General features: G+C 45.6%; 1 protein-coding gene across 6 annotated transcripts in view; it reads right to left on the bottom strand.

Moving 5' to 3' along the window:
• SPSB4 (splA/ryanodine receptor domain and SOCS box containing 4) overlaps positions 1-11,018 on the bottom strand; it is an 82,723-nt gene extending 71,705 nt beyond the window's left edge. For 4 of the 6 annotated variants that reach the window (XM_040074891.2, XM_058421855.1, XM_040074895.2 and 1 more), the window contains exon 1: positions 10,209-10,338. The gene's annotated coding sequence lies outside the window, so the exon portion shown is untranslated. Of the gene's footprint in view, positions 1-10,208; positions 10,339-10,919 lie in introns of those variants that run through there. The other 2 variants (XM_040074893.2, XM_040074892.2) reach the window with 2 other exon arrangements.
• Between the last annotated feature and the right edge of the window lie 517 nt (positions 11,019-11,535).

Below are 11,535 nucleotides of genomic sequence, written 5' to 3' on the forward strand. Positions count from 1 at the left end.
GCTACCATCTGACTCCCTATTTAACACCCCTGTCCCTGTTCCTTAATGACACATGCTGTGAAGATAAAACATTGGGTAGAAAACAGAATGCACCAGGATACCCGGGAGGGACACCGGTGGTACAATTAGGAAATGCAATTCCCTTGCTTGGGAACCACAGGGCACAGACAAGAGAGTGTGCTCCTCTCTCCTGAGGAGGATTGAGAGTGATCTAAGCAGGAGGGAACTTCCAACATCAATAAATCAAATAAGATAGCCAGGCTCCATTCAATTGCACTGTGCAGAAATCACTGTGATTTATGGCTCCTGCCAAGAACCAACTGCAGGGAGGGGAAACACCACCCCTGTGTGTGCCCCTCATACTGAGCACACACCGTCTCGTGTCTGTGGAGCGAGCACGGCTGCCTCCTTTGCACAGACACAATATTAATGGAATTAATTCCTAAGGCAATGGGAAAATACTACACGGGAGAACTTCCAAGTCACAAATTCTGCTTACTTAAGCTAAGCTGCTTAATCGAGTTAATTGAAGGAATTAAAAAAGCATCTGGAGAAGAACACGTTCACCAGCCAGTCTCGAGTCATTCCTGGGCTGGTGTTACTTCTTCTGGGAGCCAGTTCCCTGCTGGCACAGCACAATCTATCATCAGCCATTACACTGATTACCATCCATTAGTTTTGCTAAGTACTAATGAATTCAAACCTACTTTTGTAATTTATTTACAAGCTATTCACATACTGGATATGAAGCACATATATACAATATTTTGTGTTAACAAGAGAAATAGGGCTGAAAATTAAAGAGCTGCACGTTAAAAATGACCAATGGAAGTAATAATTCTCCTCACAAGGAATTGTTTGTGGAATTTTTTTTGGCAAGACAAGCAGGACAGAAGCTTACAGTCTTTAAAAATACAACTGGTTAATATACAGAGGGAAACAGGTAAGAACCCACAAGAATGAAAAGTTATAAGTATCAGTCCCATAAATATAAAATTCAATTAAAATGTCATTTTAGCATACACTGAGAACAGAGTTGGGACTCTTAAAACAATGTTTTTTCTTGCCTGCTATTAAGGCAGGGTGATTAAAATGAAAGATAATCCTCTTTATTTCAAAAGCTAATTATTACATGTAATGAAATTTCTTCTTGTACCACGAGACTGAACTGAATTCTACCAAGACCATCAACCCACACATCTTTACTGTAATAAAGTAACTGCTTGAATTTTTCCTTACAATCCTATTTCTACAATAGAATATTAGGCTCAGCTTTGATTTCAGCACACCACATTCCTTACCACTACGGAAATCAAATGCAGAACAGCTGTGGAAGCAAACCCCACTGTAAGCAAATATTCAGACAAAAAAAAAAAAAATTACAAGTAAAAAATCCCTCGTGAAAACCCCTTCACTGGGAATTCTGTTTAAAGTTACACTGCCAGTTTAGCCTTGGCTTAAGGATTACCCAGAGGAAGCATCCCACACACATTTTTCCCAGGAGGTGTAAAGAGATGCCTGCATCTGTTAAGTGCCCAGATTTTCTATCCTGCCAGCCAGCAGTGCTCCCGAGGAACTGAGCTGTTTGCTATGCTACCGCTTCCTGCATTGCTAATTCAGACATCTAAATTTAGATGCCAGGTTTAGCCAATGGTTTTTCCGCTTCTTCCAATAGTTAAGGCAAAAAGAAAAACAGTTCTGCATCAATTCACTACCTTCATCCATGTGCAGAAGAAAACACGATGTCAGAACTACACACCCTGGAATTACATCCCCAGCCTCTAGCTCCAGGGTGAGAGAAACAGTTTGTTCTCTTCTCCTGAACGACCAGGCAGCAGGCACTACTGAGTCACATTTCTTTCTAACCCTGGGCACTGCTCACCCAGGTTCCAAAGATTTTACCACAGGGAAAACAAAATCTAAAAATAAAGGGAGTAAAGGGAGACTGTTGGCTTCTGCATTCCCAAAGACTTCCTGCTGCCATGTCCTCTATTAGCAGGATGTGAATGGAGTAAAGCAGTAAAAGCAGGCTCATCAGTCACTCTCACGTCCCCTGAGTGTTGAGACATTTCACTTTGAATTTCCCTTTGGTGTCTTTTTCCAGCAGTCAAACTGTCATGAACTAAAACATACGCATTTTTTCTTCCTTTGCACTATTATTCACCATTGCTAGACAGAGGTATATTCAAGTGAAAACAAACTATTGATTCTTGTTACTGGGTCTAAGAACAGGGAATGCAAGCCAATGCTGAAGGTGACTCACTGAAGAAAACCCCAGTTATTATAAACTGAAAGCCCACTGTGTCCCTAAACATGAACTCAAGGCAGCAGCCTCATGCACTTCCTCCCATCCCACTGCAGCTTACTGAGGTCAGGGAAGTTCTGTTACCTCCTCACTGCTGACTCCTCACAGGAGTTTGAGCGCCACAGGAGGAGGACCTTGCAGCAATTCCTGATGGTTCCCTTCATGCATCCTGCCTGTGAGGTCTATTTTCACTCCCTGTTTCACTCTGTAAATCCTGACAAATACTTAGCTTTAGTCCCTTTCACAAATTAATCACCTTTTTCTCCATCACCTTCAAAAACTGCTGTTGAATGCTCCTCTTTTCCTGCCCACACTCCAGTAGATTGCTACAAGAAATCTCACAGGTGAGCCTCTCTTCCTTCTCTCCACCCACACGCTTTGTTTCAAAGAACACTAATATGAAAGCTAAAGCATTTAAAAACAACGAGGACATATTCCAGGTCTCATGCTCATGCTTGTTTAATACATCTTGTTTTATTTGAACTCAAAGGATAAGATATTGCACATGTTGTAACAAATCCTTCCTGAGCACATTCTCTCATCTTTGGTAGATGATCATTGCACTTACAACACTGCATCTTAGTCTAAACAAGCCAGCAGTGAACTATGTGCAAGGTTTTCTAGAGTACTGGAAACAGTTACGTCAGCACTGACAAAGTACAAAGGAACTTCTTGATGTGATAATATTTTAAATAATCACCAGCTTCAATGTATTATTTGCCTTTGAATACAGAAGATGATAGAAAACCCACCCTTTTTATCTTGCAACATCAAAACCAAAAGACTCCATAAATATTTAGTGAATGACCAGTACACTTAGAAGTGAGAATATCACAGCAAGTGTTACCCAGATGTTAAGAGCATCAGAGGCTGATGATGCTGAAGTGCAGGGATAGTTAGGTGCTGGAACAAACCAGATGTAACACAAATATGCAGTAACACAGTAAAATGAGGTTGGGATGGCAACGTTTCTGTCTTTTATAGACTTTGATGTGCCACCATCTTTAGTTCAAACAACTTCTGTCACCTCTGACACGCTTGCCAATAGTTTTCAACAACTAGGAACACAGTATTCTGATTTCTTTATGCTGCATCATGATTTTTGAAAGCAAGATGACAATGCAGCTGAACCTCCTTGCAGGGTCACACTCCCAAAATGTGCTCCATAGACAGGGACTTTGCTCAAGCATGGGATGAAAATATCAAAGGTCAGAATTTCATTCATTATTCTCAGGTTTAGCACATGCCCAGGGGCACACCACTGCTGCTCCTTTCCTAGGCAAAGAACAAAGTAATGGCCCTGCCCAGGTAAACTAGCTGGAGCCTCCGAATACCCCGTCTCTGAAAGAGCTCAGCATGTGCTCCTATCACACTCTCAGATCCTCAAATTAAATCCAAGCAGACTAGTGATAAGCCATGAGGAACAGATATTCAATTCCCCATGCAAATGTTACGCAAATTTGAAGTATCTACAAGTACACCTTTTTACACATTAAATTAGGATTAACTTTCAAGATAATCAAACAAATGAATTAGTAAATTTTAACTTTAATGGGCTTTCTTTTAAACTCAAGAAAGTGCCTCGGCCAGAAAATACCACAAACAACGCTATAAGGACCAGGTTTCAATTTTAACTCTTAAATCCCCAGGTCGGCTACACTGGAAATTGGGATTATTTGTAACTTGAGCCAACAATTCACATAAATGGAGTAAAACACAGTTTTACTGCATTTTAGTGGACACACTACAAAATTATATGCAATTACATCATTGAGCAAGGAATACAAGTACAAACAAATTAACATGTAAACTTTATTTTAAAGAAAGCAATCACTTCACATCCCTGCAATGACTCTGCTGTCAAAAGCAAATGACAGCAGAGCTTATTCTGGAAATGGGGTCTAAAACACTGGGAAAACAAAGTTTCTAAAGTACTAGTACTGGCCCCCAGACTACTGAGTGTGCCCAAGCTATTTTAAAGTCATTCTCAAAACAAGAAACTGTTTATAATTTCACTATAATTTAACTCAAAAAGTAGTTAAAGCTCAAAATTCCCTTTACCACTTAAACCAACTCTTTCTTTGGCTACACATATAGATTTGACTGCCATGGCATTTTCTCACATGTGAAGTAACACAATCCTTGTTGACAACACTGTGAATTTATTGCTTAATTTTTTGTGGCTTCTATCATGAAATAGTTTAATTAGGAAATAAGCTCAACATTTTTGAGAATTAGTTCAGTGTTCAAAGACAACAGCCAGCTTTCTTTCAAGCCATTTTCATCCTTCCAGAGCAAAGCTATTGCTTAGAATATTCTTACAGAAAAACAAAGAACCAACACACAGCTCTTGATTATGCCTACAACTACCACTTAGGGATTTCCGTGGACAGCAGACTCTCAGTATGAAATGTAGCACTGATGTAAACACTTTGTGCAGTGTGGCTCTTTTTTAAAATTATGACCTCCAATATCTAATGAAAGAAGGTATCCTTCTGCTGGAGGTAATTTGTTTCTCTGTTTGAAGAAGAGAGAGAGAGGAGAAGCAGTTAAAATTAAATGATAATTAAGTACCTAAACCTTTCATCAGATTTGAAAAATCACGCCTTTTTCCATGCCTAAAGCTATACAAGTGCTCTTGCATGATTAACGCTCCTTAAAAAAGCAGTTCTAAGGATGTTGATTTTCGAACGTTCAAGAAACACCCTTTTTAACAAGGGCTCCATGAGGCTGCTGCTGTGACGTGGAGATGGAGCTTGAATGTCTCTAGGTACTGGCTTCACTTCCCCCCTCACAAAGAGCTGGGCCATACTCAGGTGCCAAGCACAAAAACTACTGAAGAAATAGAACAGCACAGGCAGCTGCCAGCAGTGCCTCTGCTGCCCCAGCACAAAGGAGTCCCAGGCTGTCCAACGCCTCAATTCCCTCAGCAGCTCCCTATCCCAGCAAAGGGGGGGCTTCAGGAGATGAGCTCCTGCAGTCTGGACCGTGGTTAGTTCCCAGGGCATTTCTGCAGGAAGCAAATCCTTATTCTTCTGATGAGACACTGTAAATACGACCAATCTTTTCTCTTTCTCAAAATCTCTTGGCAAAATTTTCCTTAGGAATTGTTACCGCAGAAAGGCACAACAGCAGCCAAGTGCACGCCAGACTTCAACAAAAGGTTAGGACAAGAAAGGCAGTACAAGAACAAGCTTTTGGAAATGCATGTTTAAATCAAGAAAGCAAACTCATCTAAAGAGTCTGCTGTACAGCTCTGAAAGAATTAGCTAGAAATCAGCTCCAAGATGGATTTCCTACATTGCTGCACACCAAAGCTCACTTGTCCCTTCAGCCTGTGACAAATCCTCAAAGATAAAGTTGCTAAGTCACCACACTCTGCAATGCAACACAATAAAACTTGTCATCTGACACTTGTCATGAGCAGGATTACCCCACAATGTTCAATCCAAAGATACACAAAATAAGCACAGGGAAGCAAAAAATTACACACAATACTGCTCAGCATTGGTCCAAGTTCAAATGACTCCAGCATGAACAGATTTAGGTCACAGAACACGTATGTTTAAGTCCAGGCACCTCACCTCTTACTAAGCATGGAAATAGATATAAATTCTCCTCACATGCTTCTTTGCTACGTAAAATTTCTGCATTTCAATTGCTACAGAAATTAAATGCTGCACCACATTGGCCTGAGGCAAAGGTGACTTCCACTTAAAAAAGACACCTCCCAAAAAACCCAGACATACACATCTGCATTTCAACAGGCCAGTACCTGACACTACTCCATTTCTGGTGGAAAAGGAGCCAAAGGAAGCAAAGTGGTGAGCTCTGCCAGCACTCTTGATGGGCCAGTCTTTAATAGAGCAGAGGCAGCCAAAATAGAGCCATCAAGTTTTAATCAATTACTGCCAGTCAAATGGCAGTTCTGAGCCCAAAGTCATGGCACCCTGTGAGCACTAACCTCTTAACCATGACTGCTACCAACAAATATAACCCACATTTTTTAGCTCTCCTTTATGCATTTTCCATGCTGCCACAAAGCCAATGGAGCAACACTGTTAAATCTCTTCAGAGCAAGGATATGTCCCCTGACAGGCTGTGAATGCTACTGGGTATGCTGCCAGCTTTCCAAACACACAAAAAAAACCCCAAACCAAAACTAACTTTTAATTTTATCACCATCCAATCTAAAGGGCTGTGGGCTGTAGAGCTGTACAAGCAGCTGAGGAAAAGGCATTTCCTGACATCATTGCAAAATGTCACCTGAAAGCAGGATTCAGACAGCATTCACCATTTCAGATAGTTTAACTCTTGAGGAAGCACAGGTCAAACACACTACACTGCTGACTTCAAGCAACAGCAGCTTGGACACCATATCAAAATAACAGATAACTGTTATTCTTTGGGAAGGTTAGTCATCAGTGAAGCTGCATTCAGCCCTTCTGCAGCAGCACTCTCCAGTGTATCGGCAGTACACAGTCTAGCACCCATGGCAGTGATGCACACACACCTTTTGAAGGCAAAAAAGGGAAACAACCAACCCCCACAAACAACCTGAGCCTGAGCTGACTGAAGTCAGAAGACATGAACTGCTCTTCCAGGAAGCACGTGATGGATTAACACCTTATCCTACAGTACAATGTCAGCTAACAGAGCATGTTGCAAAGACAGCTTAAAGACACCCCCAAAGGCTGTGTGTGCTGCAGAGAGTGACACAGATTCACTCACATGTACACAACCCCATTAAAAATACAGTGGGTGAAGTAACTATCTGGTCTAGCAAGTTTCAATCCACAGCACTTGTTGATTTTCAATCAGTCCAACAACATCAACTTCCAGAATTATAAGCAAATATTTATCCATACGTAGAAACTTCACAAGAGAGTTTTGATTTCAAAAACTGGTTAACTGCTCAGTGGGCAGGTTTAACCAATGCCTCCATCACAGAAGATGGATCTATTCTGGCTTAATAAATACTTAAAATTCCCAGGACAACATGTGTGGCCTGCATCTCCACTAGCCTCAAGGTGCATACTGCACCGATGTAGCTCAGATGGACTGCATCCATCCGTCCAGAGCTCTGCCAGTATGGAGCCCTTCATCCCTGGAGCCACAAGCCCAGCTTTGCTTCCTGGATGGTGCCGGGAAGGCGGGCACCCAGCAGTACCAGCCTCCACTGCTCTCCACCATCAGCCTCATCTCAGTCTTCAGAGAGGATTTATGAAGTCCAGCAATATTTACATCCATCCTCTGTCCTGGGAAACCTGCTGAGAATAAAATGCATCTAGATTTCCTTTACATGGATGTTCTATTAAGAACAGTGCATTTATCCTTGCTAACTATGGCAGGAAATGGATATGAGTATCAAGGCCACTCTGCATTACTGTTATTCAGTCTGGGATTTACCACTGCAGGAGCCTCAAGTTTACACTGAAGTGAAGTTGCTCCAGCACAAAAAGAATCGAGCAGAGGATGTCAGTGCAGCAGTAGCGAGCTGCCAAGCAGGCTGAAGAGAACAGACAGCTAAACCACAGCATGGCTTACAGAATTTGAATAAGGCATCCCTCTTATTACCTTCCTCTTCTTGGCCATGAAGAATTACCGGGATGGGACAGTTGACTACCTAGCATGACCTTGCTAATCACTTTAGCCAAGGACTTTTAACAATAATATCTCAGAAAACCAAGTAATGCCTTCTTCCTCAATAGCTGTCACTATGTCTAAATGTGTAAGCAAATCAGCTCCCCATAGGAAAACTCTCCAGCTGTGTCAATTAAAAGAAGCCAACACAAAGTAACCATCACATGGAGTCCTGTGACACGGCATTGAGCGCCGCTGTGAAAATTACTTTCCTTCTCCATAAAAAGAGGTCAATGTCCTATACACAGAAGAGGGGAAAACAGTGACTGTGAAGGAAAATGAGACAAAAATAGCTGCCTTGAATTTTCTTGGTACATGGAAAATCCATTACAAAAGTTTGCACAGCAACAATGAAGCCCGACAAGTTAATGACTTGTTGCCTGTGGAGTCACCAGAGAGATGTCCTATCATTCAGAAATTCCTATGCTGCACAAACACGAGTCATAAATATGACTGTAATCTGGTCAAACCAAAAATCAGAAGTTTTGGTTCTTTCAAGAAACAAGATATTCAAATAGTACTTTTCATGGGGGGTTTATGCTTCTCTTAAAAAAAACCCCACCCCCCAAAAAAAAACCACAACACCCAAACAAAAAACCAAAAACACCATTAACAACTCCCCCCAAAACAAACAAACAAAACCCCAAACAACCTTTTCCCCCTCCCCAAAAAACACAACAAACCAAAAATCCACCAAAAAACCCATCAAACCCCCAGAAGTCTCTCAACTCTGAAAAGCTCCTTACAAAAAGGTGGCACTGCTTTCTTAGTCCCGAGCCCCAGAGCCTGTCGAGCAGGAAGCCCGGTGCTGCAGTGACATTTGCAAAGACAAACAGGCCGATGGGATGGGAGTGAACGCAGGGCTCTCGGAGCCCAACAGCACCAGCGCGTACTTCCAGAGCAACACCCGCATGAGGGCCTCAGGCAGGCACGGAGCTGGGAAGTTTTCTCATCCTGGTGATGCAGGGAAGTACCGAGTCTCCCTTCAGCCCTGGCAGAAGCACAGGACGGTCATCCAAGGACATCCGGAGTCAGCAGCAAGACACCGAGGCACATTAGCTACCAAGGAAACCAGACTTACATGACTAAGGCCAGTTATAAAACTTCCGCTTGTTGTTAGGAGAACGTACAGTATCTGGCATTTCTCTGTCAGCAACACCAAATAATCTAACAGCAATTTGATATACACGTCCCTGACGGGCTGCTTTAGTTACAGAAACAACATTAAAAATGTAGCATCCTTCGAGATACACTGCACAAGTCAGACCAGCTTCAGCCACAAGCATCAACTCTCTGGCACTGGTTTTTGTGTTGGTTTTTTTTTTTTTTTTTTTTCCTCCTGATAAGCTCTTTTGCAGCGTGGAGATATCTTATCAGGGATTGCTTCTGTCACCGGAAGGCAAACAGAGCACTGTGAAAATATCAGGTATGACTTAAGCACCGAAGGGCTGTAGCCAGCATCAAACCAGCAGCTGAAGTGGTAGCTGGCAGTCTCGCTGTATGTAGGACACTTCCCACCCTGTAGCAGTCTACAACACCGAGTCCGAGGCACAAAGAAATAAAAATTACTTGCTGCCAGCACGGACGCTGCCACATCAATGCCGGAGCCCCTCCAGGAAGGAATGGGGCTGCGAGGGCAGCGTTCAGCCCCCCCTGCCCTCGGTACGAACAGCTTCCTTACAGCGACAGCAAATCCACCGCCTGCCTCCGACTTCTTACAAGTAACGCGAGGGCAAATTCAGTCAATACCTTTCTTTGTTGAAACTCAAATCTCGCATACAAAATCAGGTTTGTCTTGACGAAGGTTCAGCTTCCCACTTATGGTGAAGATAGTTTAGTATTTCAGATTCGTCTGAACACCTGAACGGAGATCTGGCTTTCACAGCCCGAAAAAGCACCAAGTAACCACCGTAAAACATTAGCTTGTGGCAATCCTTAGGCAAGAGCGTTTGCGTCCGGCAGCGCAAAGTCAGATACATCCAGTTTATGAGAAACGCAGATCTCTAGTTATCCAACACATAGAAATAATTCTCTTACACAGCTCAGGAAACTAAATTTCGACTGTAAACCACTTCATTACAGAGCAGAAAACGGCTCGCAAGCGTATTTCTTCAAACACCAGCCTGAAACCCAGCACTACTTAAACAAACAAACAAACAAGAACCCCCACTCCCCCCTCCGCCACAAACGCGTCTTCACGTACCGTGCAACAAAACACCGAATTCCCACGAACCGAAGGATTCGCCCATCTCAAACTTACCATAAACCCCCAGCACGGCACCGCCACCGATCCGCTACGCCGGCAGAGAGCCGATACCGGCGACGAGACGCGGAGCACAAGTAAACAAACTCGGGGGCCGCCGCGGCCGAGCTCGGCGCGCTCGGAGCCCGTGCTGCCCGCCCGGAGCGCGCCCGCCCAGCAGAGGCTGCTCTCCGCCGCCGGCTGTCCCGGCGAGGCGAGAGGAGCCGGGGGCGACCGGGGGGAGCCGCGGCTCGGAGCGAGGCGGGCGCCGCGCCCGGGGGGCCGCGGGCGGCTGCCGGGCTCGGGGCGGCCGGGCCGCCCGGGAGCCGTGCCCGGGGGCGGCGGCCTGCGGCGGCTACCGGGCTTTGTGCACGCTGCCTCCCCCTGGGCCGCCCGCCGCCGCCTCATGCGAGAGCCGGCACAGCTGGGGAGCGCGGCGAGCGCCGTGCCCCCTCGCGAAAGTCGATCCCGCTGATCTCATCACCGCTGGTTACTAATCCAATGACCGCGGAATTAACAGCAGATGGCAACGCCCCTTCCCCCCCGGGCCCGGCCCGGCCCCCGCGAACGCGGCGCGGCCGGAGCGCTCCGAGCCGCCCCGCCGGCCCCCGCCGCTCACGCGTCAAAGTCGCCCTCGGGCAGCGGCAAACTTTCCCAGCGGCGCGTCCGGCCGCCGCCTGCCCCCCGCACCGCCACCGCCCTACGGGCCGCAGCCCAGCGGCTTCGCACCTCCGGCAAAGCGCGGCAGCATCTTCCGGCGTGCCGCTCGCAAGGGGAAGCAACCGGGAGGCGCCCGAAGTCCTGCCGGCGAGTCCCTGCGGGCGGCTCATGGTGTGCGAGGCAGAGCCGAGCCGGCGCCGGGCGGGGAGCGCACGCGGGATTCGAGCCGCGCGTCGGACGCTGCCGTGAAAACTCAGCACACTCGGCGTCCTCGGGGCTGCCGGGAGGACACGCGAGGTTTGCATTATCCGCGCTCCGTAAGCCACATACGTGCGGGTGAAACTCTAATTATACTTCTGGCTGCCAAAACCAACCCCACACTCTTAGGTGAGCTTCACCTCGTCTGGAAGGCTACAGGCAAGGCAAGTCCTGTCAAACCAGTGCAAGTTACAAAACAGTCATAAGGTAAGCGCTTCGATCACTACCCATTAACATCAGTAAATAACAGCCTGAAAAAGCAGTGGTTTTTAACCCTAAAAGGCTCGGCCCTAAATCGCCCTCCCTCCCCTCTGCCCCCTAGGAGCACCAGCGTAGGATGACACAGATTTATTCTCTCTCATGCATGCCGTGCTTGGGTCCACACTCAAGAGAAGAAATGTTAGATGCTGCTTCTGCCCAGGCTGTG

Source organism: Hirundo rustica, chromosome 10, assembly GCF_015227805.2.
Source record: "Hirundo rustica isolate bHirRus1 chromosome 10, bHirRus1.pri.v3, whole genome shotgun sequence".
Taxonomy (NCBI): Eukaryota; Metazoa; Chordata; class Aves; order Passeriformes; family Hirundinidae; genus Hirundo; species Hirundo rustica.